We start from the raw sequence: 13,578 nt of genomic DNA, 5'->3' as shown, positions 1-13,578 counted from the left end.
CAAAAGGAAGAGTACATAACAGAGTTTATTGAAAGTCTAGGTAGTGCAAAGTAGGACTTGATATGTAATAGTCAATATGGGAAGAGGGGAGCTCAATTGAGCTTTGATAACTTTCTAAATAAATGTACAGATTTATGGTATTCTTAGTCTCCAGAAAAAAAGTCCAAGTGCACCTAAAAATAAAAGGCTGAACAAGCTTTCTCAAGAACTTTTGAAAACCAGAGAAAACATACTCATTCTGTACAAGGCGCATAAGAATGTCTGTACCCAAAGGACAGAACAGAGGTAGAATATTTATAGGACCTGTCTTAAATGCAAAAAATTCTGCAAAGCTAAGCTCCTCATGGCTAAAAGTGCGAGTGGAAAACTAAATGGAAATGGTCCCAAATAAATGCAAGGCAGCATGGCAAATAATAAAACAAGGGCACACTAAAATGCACACAAGCAACTCCGCTAGAAGCAGAGGAGTGAAATCACTACTTTTTAAACTCTATTTAAGAAATAGAAAACAATATTAAAGCAACAAGTTCATGAGCAATGTACCTGATTAAAGCCCCACTGTCAGGTGATCAGGTATTTCAATGGAATATTATCACATCTGCCGATATTATAAAAACTATCTCCAAATTTTCACATTCTAAAAGTACGAATTGCTATTGGTTGTCAAATTACATCATTAAAAAGACATTACTCTCAGTCTCTACGCCATTAGCTTTTATTTTTAATAAATGTGTACAATTTGGAGTATTTCTGAATCATTCAAGGTATCAAAAGTTATTCCAGTGGACAAAGAGTATCCCCATAGCTACAGAGAAGTCTGAATTGTGCCAATATTTTCAAAAATATTTGAAGTACTGCTACACGCACACAAATAAGCAGCTACTTCGAAAAACCCACTCTCCTGTGTAACAATCAGTTTGGTTTTCACAAGGTGAGAAACACAGCAGAAACCTTTTTGAAAACTGAGACAAGAGATTAAGACACAGATTCAACATGTTAAAATCCAGATGGAAGAAGGGACCGCCAGAATTGGTAGTCAGATCACTCAGATAAATGAAGACGCAAAAAAATCTACGGAAAGAATCCAGGTACTAACACAAAGTCAGCTGCAATTACGCACTGACGTGGATAAGGTCCAATTGGACATTGTCAACGTTGACAAAAAGATGGAAAAGGCGAAAAAGGCCACTCGAACAGCAATATAAATTTCGGAAGAACAAGTGATTCAAAGCAAGGTCGCACAAGTTGCACTGAAAAAGTGTGACCAGCGGATCAATAAAATAAAACTTAAAAACAAAGATTAGTTTGAAAAGCTTCGAACGAAGTTGATACAAACTATCGAAGAAAAGATCGAAACCGATTACACCTGTAGCGAAACAACCGATACGTCAAGCATTAATTCAGTACATGAACACGCGCTCTCTAAGAAAGTTCAAGTAGAACAAAGACCAGAAGTAACACTTCCGCAGAAGTCGAAACAGAAGGCCCCGACTAAAGTGACACATGACACGCCACAGAACCAGGCACAGTGTCTAGAAAAACGGGACACATACAGTCAGCCGATACCAATGGAAAGACAAGCGACTGAACCAGTAAACCCGATGACACAGTATAACAGTAGCGCAGGTACAGTAGCGCGAACGACGAGAGTAGAGACAAACGAACAACATTGTTCACCAGTGCTACGATATAATGGGAATATGGGTCAGGAAATTGAGAATAGGCAGACAGGAAGTGGATTGCCCGAGAATAGGCAAGACAACACAAGGAATGGCAGATTATTTGAGTCTATGAATCAGGCAAAACCCGGATTTATGAGTAGATACAATACAGATCACTTTCTGACATAAAATTCCAACATTTCAAGGAACAAGGCGGTAGCTTGCATGCACGCAAATTGATCGATCAGTTCCAGGTAGGCTATTTTTTTTTTTAAATTCTTTATTGACATAACAATAATACAATAATAATTATACATATGTGGCCCACCTCCTAACATGATTAGTGGACCATTAATTATTACATGAGACTGAGTTTTTTGCAGCTTAGATTACAGTTTTGTTGTTAGTGAGCTACTATTAAGTTCCTAAGTTAGTGTTAGATTCCTACAACAAAAATGGGCAGTTTAGTTTTACCTACTTCTAACCTAGAAATGACTACTAACTGCAGCGTCACAGGTGTGCCAGTAAAATACAAACCTACTTGGAGTGGCCAGGCTCCTCGAGCTAACCTCGAGGAACATGCCCCTGGCACCGGGCCGGCCAAGGTTAGTAATCGCTGCAGTTTCCTATGTTAGTATTCTAAACTACGTCCTACTACTACTAGCTTAACCTACGTCATAGTTGGTGCTTGTCGTAATCGGTGTGACTGATCCCACCCCCCTAATCCCATGCGTGGCGGTTTCCAACTGATGGAAGTCGGCCATTCCACGCACAGGCGGAATGGGATTGGGATCAGGTCATAATCGGTTGATTAAAGAGTTCGGTGTTTATTCTTGATCCCTCAGGTATTCTATTAAGATCTTTCGTGATACCTCTTCTGCCAGAGCGTTTAGGGTGTGGAATGTGTCTTCTTGTCTGAGAAGATTGTATGTCTCGTGGTTTGGGAGTCTGTCTCTGAGTGTCATTGCCACGTCATTGAAGAGAGGGCACTCGAAAACCACATGATCAGGAGTTCCCTCTGCCGCGCCACAGTCACACTCGGGGGTTGCCCTTTTCCCAAACCGACTTAAATATGTCGGATAGGGTCCATGACCAGTGAGAAAGTGGATGAGTCCTCGTGTGGGTTCAAAATATTTCATGGTCCCGCGTTCTTTAACATCAGGTAGAAACTGAAATGTTCTTCTCCCCGTTTCATCTTCCTCCCATATCCTCTGCCACAATTCCTCCCCTCTGTTTCTTATTCCCCTTTTATCCTCTACTCTCACACCCATGATATCTGTTATTTTTTCCCCATTCCCTTTTTTGGCCCAATAGCATGCCGCTTGTTCACGTATTTTAATGTCTAACTGGCAGAGCCCCATTATGACTAACAGGGCTCCCCCTGGTGATGTCCTGTAGGCCCCTACTGATCTTAGAATCATATTTCTTTGGACTCTTCTCACTATCATGGTGGGCACGACCCGCGTGAGCCTGTGCGCCCAGACTCCCGAGCCGTAACCCACTACTGAAGTCAAGATGCTATTGTGATATAGTCTGATGAGATGAGGGGGGAGATGAAATCGCTTATGTCCAATGGAAATGAGATTATTTAGTAGCTGGAGGGCTCTCTGAGTCACGGCTTCTATGTGTTTTCCAAAGTTCCATCTCTCGTCAATTATAACTCCCAGATATCGCGCCTCTCGTCGCCGAAGAACTGGTGAGCCTTCAATTCTGACAGTGGGATTCCTGACAAGCTGACCTTTTAGCAGTAAGTACGTGGATTTGGTAGGAGATATTTTCATTTTCGTTTTTAGGCACCATTGGTGCAGTTTTTCAATGGCCCTTTCGATCTTTGGCTCGATGTCCTCTCGGCTACGACCGCCGACCAGCAGGAGGAGGTCGTCTGCGTAGGCTATCACCTCTAGCACTTCCTCACTTTGTTGCAGTTCGTCCAGTAATGGTTCCATGTGGATATCCCGGAACAGGGGCCCCAGAACAGAGCCTTGGGGACATCCCTTTGTGATTACTTTTCCAATTCTCCCGCTAGGGGATGATAGCCAAACCTCCCTGTCTTTACAATAGCTCCTCAGACATCCATAAAGCGGCCCTGGACACTCTTTCTCCCGTAAACAGGAGAAGAGCGAAGGCAACCACAGGTTGTCAAAGGCACCACTAATATCCACCACGATGCCGACGACGTACTTATGCGGGGTCGAGCCACAGACCTCAGCTGCCAGTGCGATGGCATCAGATGCCGACCGCCCCGGCCTGAAGCCGAACTGCCTGCTGCTCAGCCCCCACAGTACCCGGTGGGCCGTCAATCTGTCAGCCAGCAGTTTCTCTAGGAGCTTCCCGAATAGGTCCAATAGGCAGATTGGCCTGTAGGATTTAGCTTCGGTTGGATCTTTCTCCGGTCCTTTTTTAATTATTATCTCGTTCGCGGTTTTCCACCTCTTGGGAAACTGTCTTAGACATTCGTTGAATAGGTGGGTCAACGGCGCGACTAACTGGGGTGCCAGGAATTGCACCACCTCAGCCACAATGCCGTCTGGTCCTGGAGCTTTCCCTCTTATTTGTGCAGCTACCTCCTCTTCCGAGAATGGGTAGACTGCCGTGTTGTTGTTATAGTCCACTAGATATGCGTCACGCAGTTGCTTCTGGACTTCAGTTTCTTCATCCGCATTGTCGTCAGGCAGCAGGGACTGGAGAAGGACCTCAGCAGTTTCCTGCCAAGACTCCGTCATCCCGTCCCCTCGCCTGACTGTTGATAACTCCAGGGGAGAGCGGATTTTTTCCCTTACTAATTTATAAGGGAGACCCCATGGATCTAAGGCTAACTGGTTCAGCACGTAGGTTTCGCAGCTACGCATTCTCACTTCGCGTAACTCCTTCTGGAATCTTTGTTTGGCCTCCCTGTATTGCAACTGCCATCTTTGTCTTTCCAGCCAGATGACATTGCGCTGGTAGTTTCTCCTTAGCCTTCTGACAGATTGCCGTAACTCCTCTAATTCGGGCGACCATGGTGATGGCGAGGCCGCCACGGCCTTCCTCCTGGTTGGTACAGTGACCCTCACCGCTCTATGTACTGCACCCACCAGTTCCTCGGCTCTGTCGTCTACGTCTAGGTCTTGATATGCGTCACCTTCTGGTAAGGCAGGAATGTCGCACTCCCTTGCTAAGAGTTCCCAATTTGCTTTGTTATAGTTAAATTGCACCTCCCATCCCATGTTCCAGCGGCACTCTCTTTCACTTAGAGTGAAGGTTATCAAGTTGTGGTCACTCGTGGTGGCTTACGACTATCCAATTTTTTATTAGGTTAGCTGCATTGTGTGATGTAAGGTTCACATCTATATTCGTGCCTTGTCCTCCTCCTGCTGTGTATGTAGGAGGATTGCCCGGCCTGTTGGCCACCACGAGCTGCAAAGCCATAAGAAATTCTTCCACTTTTTCGCCGTTTGCGTCTCTGGTGCCACTGTACCACAGGGGGGATTTTGCATTGATATCAGCTGTTATTATCTTTCGTCCTCGCAACGCCGTGGTAACTCTTGCTAGATGTTCTAAGTGTTGTTCTATCTCATCTCCGTATTGAAAATACATATTTATGAGAATAATTACTCCCATCGGGGACTGAAGCTCCACGACGTTGCAGTGACGAGTTGCAAATTGTGTGAGCGTAGTTACCCTCAAAAGTTTGTTTGTTACTACTATTGCTGCTCTAGGGTCCTCACCTCTGCTGATAATTTGCCAAGTAGTGGCAACAAAAGGTATTTTCCCAGCTTGGGAGTACGGCTCCTGTAGGCAGAGCACTTCCAGTCTCCTCTCCTCCACCTCTTTACGGAGATCCTGCATAACAAGTCGACTGTTGTGCGTATTTAGCTGTCCAATTATTATCTCATTCGTCATGGGAAGTATGTATGTATGTGGTCGTCCGGCCAGGTCTTACTCCAGTCAAAAGCAATTCGTCCGTTTACCAGTATGGCCTGTTCGTAAATGTTCTGGAGGTCAAACTTTTCGCCACGTCTCTCAAAAACTTTTTTCAGTAAGTCCCGCAGGGCTCCGAAATCAGTGGGGAGATTCACTGACTTGAGCTGTATTCTGTCCACAGCCTCCATTACCGAGAAGGTTACCTTTTTACCCTCTTCGTGTCCTACACGGACCACATGCTGTAAGGCAGTGGCCAGGGTGATCGGCTCTTCCAGCCTGGCCAGTTGCATCGTGTACTCGATGTTGGGATATACCCTTACCGGGTCCACGGGTGGCAATCTGACCACTGGAGTATTCTGCGTTGTGGACTTTAGGCTTGTACTGGTAACAGTACTATATTGGATGGGTCGGTTTTCTTTGGGTTTTGTCTGGGATATTGCAGTCATAGGATTCCCTTGCCGTTTCAGGTGGATTGTCGGCTTTGTCTCCCAGCGTTGAGGGGCGGGATCTGTGTTCTGTACGGGAAAATCTGTTTGTATGCTTATGTCAACCATGTAAGGCTCTGTTTGTATGGCCTTGTCTATTATTTCTGTTTTAGTGGCACCCGAAAGCGCCAGCAGGAAGTTCTTGAACCTGGTTGCCCTCATAGCGTCCCGCCTCCTCTTACTTGGGGATTTATGTTTTGGCATCCTGCTTGGTGGGCTGTGATCAGCCATAGTTGATTTTAGAAATTAGTCGTTGTTCTAACATTCTGTATGTTGGGCAATTGCGTCCTGAGGCTCCGCATGACCTTTTCCCGCGGTTTTTGCAGGGAATGCAGACCGCTGCTGCTTTGCAGTCTTTGCGGTTGTGTCCACTTGTGCCACACTTCGTGCAGGCCGACTCCCTGGTACACAGCCTTAGGATGTGATCCAAGTCACCGCAATTGTGGCAGCGAGGTACCACGATGTAGTCTCCGACGTTAATAGAATGAAATCCTACATATAGTCTGCCCATTGCTGTGATTTTCCTCCACATTGGCGCCGTGACCTCAACAACGTGATGAACCACATCACGCCCCCGAGGCCCCATCCTGAATCTCAATTTGAAACTCTTTCGAAATTCTTCCTCATTTATGTCATCAAAATTTTGCTCTTTTATTGTGTTTGTCAGTTCTTCATCCGTCATTACAGTTGGCACGTCATAGAGGATTACTAAGGGATTCCTCTTCTTTGGTGGTTCACATTTGATTAGCGCGTTTAGTTTCTGATTGTTTAATATTTTATCCTTGTCTTCCTCTGAGGCTACTTCCACAATTACTGAATTTTTGCTGGGTTTTATTCTCTTTATTTTAATTTTGTCTTTAGCTGGGTTGACAGTTTTTGTAAACAATTCCTGGATTTTCTTCACACTGGTGTCTTGCACAGGTAGTGTCCTGAGAAAGACCGCAGTGTCTGTTCTTTTGGCTGCTTTATCTATTGTTTCCTTTGTTGTGTGCGGCTTGGTTGGCACTTGCGCAGCCACCGCCGCCCAGGTCTTGGTCGGTTGGTTCCTCAATCTGTTGTTTTCTTTTTCTAACTCCTCCACTCTGCCTTCAAGTTTTGCGTGGGCAATGGCCCATGCAGTAAGTTCATTTTTTATAATTGTTGAGGCTGCTTGGCTTATTTTGCCGTTTTTGACGTTCTGCTCTAAGAGCAGTGAGATTCTACCATGCCTTTGTGTGACGGATTCACCTTCTGCCTATCCCAGCTCGTCCTGGGGAGAGGGATCAGTCGCAATAGAAGCGCGTTTAGACGCACAAGAATCACTCGTTTCGGTTGCCGCCATGATGAGTAACGAGTGAAAAGAAATGGGAGCCCGTCTCTTGCCCTGGACCGGCTCCTCTGGCATGGGGGGGGGGGGGGGGACATGAGGCAGCTCGTCCACCGGCCTTGCCCCAAGACCAAGGGCACTCTTCGAACTGCAGGGTTCAGCGCGCCGTTGCCAGCGCACTGGTCCCCATCGGTGGCTCCGTCATCGTCGATTTCACTCGACGCTCCTCGGCAAGTGCACCCCGCACTCCGGAGAGGCGGATGCACCTCTCGCCCTTCGCCGCTTACTAGCCCGAGCTTCCACCTGTCGGCCAAGGACCTACTCCTACTCAGGTGGTGGGTCGGTCACCCAGTCGTTCAGCGGTCTGGACCCATCTAACCTGCCCAGGCGATGTCATCACCTCCTGGGTTTGGCAGAACACGCCCCGGTTACCCAGGGGCGTGGCGAAGCACCCTTGCCGAGTCGCGCCTCGATCCCACGCCGACGAACGAGGTCTCCGGCATGCAGGACACCTGATGGTCTGTGCCCTGCGAACAGAAAGGGACTGGTGTTCGGTCCCTTGACACAGCTCCCCCTGTGCCACGCACCCTTCACTTTCACATCGGGTTGGGTCGCAGCTCTCCCTTTTGTCGCAAGGCAGAATGCCAAGCTTAACATCTGGCACCACGGGAAGGCGGAAAGAGCCATTTGGGAAGGAGAGGCTATAAGAGACGCTTCACTTCCCCTGTCAGGACTGCCGCGGCACACCTGACTGGGAAGCGATACGCCCCAGTGCGAGCCTCCGTGCCTTACGGCGCGCCGGCAACGGGCGGGCCCGCGCCGAAACGCGCCGTCAAGCGACTGACCTCACGCCAAAGGTAGGCTTGCCAAATCATAGGAGCTTGGCTCACACACTTCATTTTATTTGTGCACACATGTCAGGGACAGTAGCGGAGGTGATGCAAAAGATCGCTGCTACCTATACGTCTTACCTACAATTCAGAACAGCATTCCTCGAAAGATATTGGTCTAAGGAGGCGCAAAACAAAATGAAATACGAGTTACTGCAGATGACACCATATGAAAACTCAGGGAAAAAAAGCGTTGTAAAATTCTTTGACACAATGGACAGAAAGAATCAATGCTTAGATAAACCATACAGTAACGGAGAGATGATATGTCTATGTAGAATGAAGTTACCGATAAAGTATCAACAGGCGACTGTAGGAAAAAATGAAAATACCGAGGAATTCAAAGAGGTCTTAAGGGAGCTCGAACTCATGTTTAAAGAAAACGAGATGGAAGAAAAAAGAAAGGAAAGGGAACAGCAAAAGGAGAGGACTAGGAACGAATATTATAATAATAATAATCGTAATCCTAGTAATTTAACAGCTCAGGACAGTGGCATAATGGAGGTAATTGGCATAGAAACGGGAACCAGAATAATTAGTACCGGAATAGGAATGGTAATGGATACTCATACAGTGGTGGATATGGGTTTAGGAACCAAATGCCAACGGTCAAGGGTACTTTGAAAGCGGTCACGACGCCAGAAACAGCATCTGGCAAGACCAGGGTGCGAATAATTACAGACATAATCATGGTGCACAGAGACAAGAACAACACAGTAAAGGGTAACCAGAAGTAAGGCCACAGAATCCTGAAAATCGTAAAGACTGACAGGAAAATACGGAAGAGGTTAGGCAAACTAACGTCCACCCATTAACACAATCAAAACAGAACATTCGTTTCCTCCAAGTAGATAAATCAAAATTAGAAAAGACTGACAATAGCCACAATTCAGATAAACAGGGACTTACGAAAATTTCCGATAAAGAGTCAGCACCAGATACACTCGAACTACGCTACAGAGCCTGGGAAAACAGCATAGAGTGGGAAAATTCTGAAAGTGAGGATGAACTGCCACCACTTCCGTCTGCTGAAGAATTGGGCGATGAAGAACTGTTGACGGGACTTAGCGATATATTTGACGAGAATCAAGTGAAAGATCATGATGGAACAGAGCAGAGTATCGCAAATGAAAACAAAACACAGACAAATCGTCGCTTCTGCCTTACGGAACATTCGGTCAGCAGCAATGAGACGTAAGATCACCCAAGGCAAGTTTGCACAAAGAAAGTATTCGTAAAGACTCATTACCTTTCACAAAAGAGCCAAAATAAATGCCGTACATTTTTTCCAGACTATAAAAAGCTGATGGTAATTTCCAGAATCGCTCACGAAAATGCCGTGGAGCTAATGAACCCAAAAACAGGTAAGTGTATTGGCATCTACCACGTGAGTCATTTAAAAGCATGCGAATGGAAAGAACAGTAAAAGAAAAGAAAAGACACAAAGGGGCAAAAGAAACCTCATATCTTATACTAATCACTAAATAAAAGATAATTAAGTAATCAACAAATTACCACACTAATTAAAAGAAAGAAAGAGAGATAGAAAACCGGCTAACAATTTTCTTGTATCATTGAGTACACTGCAACATGCACACAAACAATAAATGATGCACAACTAATAAAAGAAGGAAGGAGTGGTAGGCTACAAAAAAAATACACACACACACACACAAACACACACACACACACACACATATATATATATATATATATATATATATATATATATATATATATGTGTGTGTGTGTGTGTGTGTGTGTGTGTGTGTGTGTGAAACCGCAGTGAAACTAGGAACAATATTATAAATAAATAATTACAAAAATTGTTAAGAATGGCTGAGAAAGTTAATTGGAAAATCCGAAAGAACAATTTTTGCCTGACTTTGTCAATGTTTTCCTTGGCATTGACAAATCGCAGACAAAAATTTTGTCACAACGGGGGGATATGTAACGTGGCATGGTCTCCTGACCTTCATTTCTTGCATATTCCGACCTTACCATCGTATTCTGCATATCAAGATGTTTCATTCGAGCCCAAACTCGATAGGGCTGAGTCAATTTTACATATTTCCATTTAATCAATACTCAAATCTAATAAATAAATCGCAAGTGCGCACCGAGATTAAAAATTCGAGGCTGGCATACACAGACATTCAAGACACAATGGCCACAGGAGTTGGGGTTCAGCGGAAGCAACCAGCCCTCTGGAAAGTCCATAGGAGGGTGAGTTAGCACACAGCTATGCCTGCCGGCCGACTGCCCATGGCCCAAAACAGTTTTTGCCAGAGAAAAGAAATAATGGCCTGCATGTTCACCTTAAAAGCAAAACCCACTGTATTGCTTAGGAGAGCCCCAGCATACAATTTTTTTGATGGACCTAATGCGCAGTTTCAGAGTTCTCATAAGTGGACAGTAAATGCCTAACACAGATGCTATATATTTCCGGATTGTTCGGCTTAGCCATTCTCCCATTTGTAAGAGTAACGCTGATTGGCGGACTATTTCTGACGCAATGAGCTGCAGGAGTGAGGGAAAGACAGTAGATGATTTTTGTGTGCACGGAAGTCCGTTCGGTGACGCCCTTGTAGCGGAAACATGTAGCGGGAACGACTGCGCTCGTGCGTGTACGCAGAGAGCGAGGAACAAAGTGTCTGCTCAGTACTGCACTGGGACAGCACCTCTGTCGCTAGCGAATCGGAGTGATACTCTATACTGAGTCACTCGCGATTAAGAATTTGTTCACTGTGTTGGCCGCGACATTTAATGTGCAGTGTGAACACAGACAGAGTATTAGTTAGCGCCTGCGAGCAAACATTGAGTGGCATCACAGTGGACTGGTTATCTGACTGGTGCACCACGCCAATAGCTAGACTGGGGCCAGATAGGAGTCCTTGACTTCATCAAGGCGTAGTGAGAGTTCGATTGGCGAAGAGCAATCCAGATAGAAAGAGATAGTTTTGTTATTTTTCAGTGGCAAACGAAGCAGGAAGCAGTCGTCACAGCTCACGGTATTCTGCGCGACAGCGTAGGTGAGACCCATCTTTCCTCCATTAGATATAGCATACTTCATTCATGTCACTCCATTACATTTCTGGAGCGACAACCTCGACTGTACTTAGAAAAATTCAATCGGATAATTATTCAAGTTGAGTAGGCGCAGTTCTCAGCCATTCTGCCAAGTAAATAAGATTCTTAAAGAAAAGGGATAAAAGAGCTTTCCCACACTTTGTATATAAATGTCATTAACAGGTTTCCTATCCATAAGAGGTAACCTCCAGTTCCGAAAAGAACCCGGAAATTTGTCTATCAGTTTATAAATGAAAGTTTCATTTGATTTTTCTTAAATTCTTGCAATAAATAATATTTTCCGTTCATTTAATGTTTTCTTACACTAACTATCAATACTCTAGTACCCAAGTATCCCACTAGTTACGTTAGAAAATAGAAAATGTTTGTGTCTTTTCCTTACAGTGGACGACTCCGGAAAATATTTATTGCTGAAAGTTTTTCTGGCATTTCTTTTTGGTACATTAGGAGCGTCTGTCTGACTTCTGTAGTAGTGTGGGGTGAAAATTGCTTCTTGCAGGAGCCAAAGGGTACTTGTCAGATCAATCCGTTGTGCAACTCGTCAACACAACACCGACACACTGACACAGTTTGGTTGACTATTCACATAAAGCTTTGATATGTTATTACATTCATTAGGCAGATATGCTGTCGGTCCAGAAGCGTTCTTAACACTGAAACAAACTAACAGATTTTCTATGGGAGTCTAGTTGTACACACTCTCGACCATATCCTTTATTGGCACTTCTCAACGTCGCCTTTTCTGGGGGCCCCTCATGCAGTTGGAATCTCTGTGTGGCACTTGCTGTGACATAAAAGCCTCTGATAGCGAACTTCAGCCGCTTCTCGTCGCCCATGAATTAGCTCAATAAATGATAATAATACAGCACAAACAAATATTTGTACTAGCACATAATATGGTTCGCAATAATACGCCATCCACGAAGTCTGCAACTGTGATTTATTAAAAAAGAAACACAGTGTTAACTGACTACAAGTTTTCTTATTTATAGACGACAAGGGTATAGAGAACTTCGCACCTCTAATTTTTATTGGAAATAGTCTCGCGCTTAACTACAAAGAAATCTGTGCCCTCACAAGGCTCACAGACGTGGGACAGAGCTGCTCACGCATGACATAGCATGCATTGGACTCGTATGCCGCCATGTGTCCTGTATTTGCTTTAAAGCACTGTCTACTTGCGATCGTTAATGGTAATCCTGTCGGTCATCATAGTACTTCCATCTCGTGTGCGATGAAACGTGGCACATTCCTCTAAACGAGCTATGATTTATGTGATGTACTCCATCCCCCTGTCGCATCTTGAGTGTATAATGGTGACTTCAGCTTTAGAACTAAGTTAGTCATAGGTGCTTTTGAGGCGCTACAATCACTGTGTATACATTTGCCTGACAGATGTACTGCTTACAGAGTTAGTGAGGGAATGACTTGTAATTTTCACATGTCGGACGCTGCTGCTATGTGTTTATCTGTTTCTTTGTAGGAGGTATCCCCTGCTACTAACGATCATTTTATATAGGCCTGATGCAGGCATCATATAATTTTTGAACCGTGATCGGATGTGAACAGCAGACACTATACGTCTCCGGAAAGGTACATTGTGTTCGTATTACACAGAGCTAATGTTTTACGGACGTAGTTTTTTCGGTTTACGGTTCGATAACATAGTTTATTGTAAAGAAACCGGAAAGAAGGATGTATGTCATCCGCTTGAAATATATTTCTTACACTGGAATATTAACAGCGCTACATTCCATACGACTGATAGGTCGGAAACACAAGCAATCTAACATTATAGCCCTTTTAAGTGCAGTACGTTTTTGCCTTAAGAATGTGTGTGTTTATGTTCTCTCTTACTAATACCTTCCAGATCCTGATCCTAGACTGGAATAATATTACGGTATATTAATAATCTTTACTTATGGACCGTCTGACAGCAACTGAATAAAACACAATTTTAGTGCCATACGCGTTTCGCCTTTATTTTCTGCAAGGCATCATCAGTGCCTGGGAATATGTACATATGTTAGCTATTTTATTTACATTTTTGTCATTGTGCCTATAGGTTATAAACAGTTCTGGTGGTTGGTATTTCCTATTAAGTAGTTATGTTTTGAACTGTACTTAAAGGTTGCGTGGACAAATTCCTACATATTACGTTCCTGTTGCATTTTTGGTGTTGTTCTTCTTCTTGTGAACGCCAATTTGCATTTTTTTTCCCCATTCCACAACACTATGCACTG

General features: G+C 44.4%; 1 protein-coding gene across 1 annotated transcript in view; it reads right to left on the bottom strand.

Annotated features, from left to right (window-relative positions):
• The window catches only part of LOC126439766 (ankyrin repeat domain-containing protein 65-like), a 101,277-nt gene that overhangs the window by 1,236 nt on the left and 86,463 nt on the right, over positions 1-13,578 (bottom strand). The window lies entirely within an intron of this gene.

The sequence above is a fragment of the Schistocerca serialis genome, unplaced genomic scaffold (assembly GCF_023864345.2).
Source record: "Schistocerca serialis cubense isolate TAMUIC-IGC-003099 unplaced genomic scaffold, iqSchSeri2.2 HiC_scaffold_1343, whole genome shotgun sequence".
Classification (NCBI taxonomy): domain Eukaryota; kingdom Metazoa; phylum Arthropoda; class Insecta; order Orthoptera; family Acrididae; genus Schistocerca; species Schistocerca serialis.
Note: the sequence above shows the minus strand (reverse complement) of the source record. Positions and strands in the feature narration are given on the sequence as shown.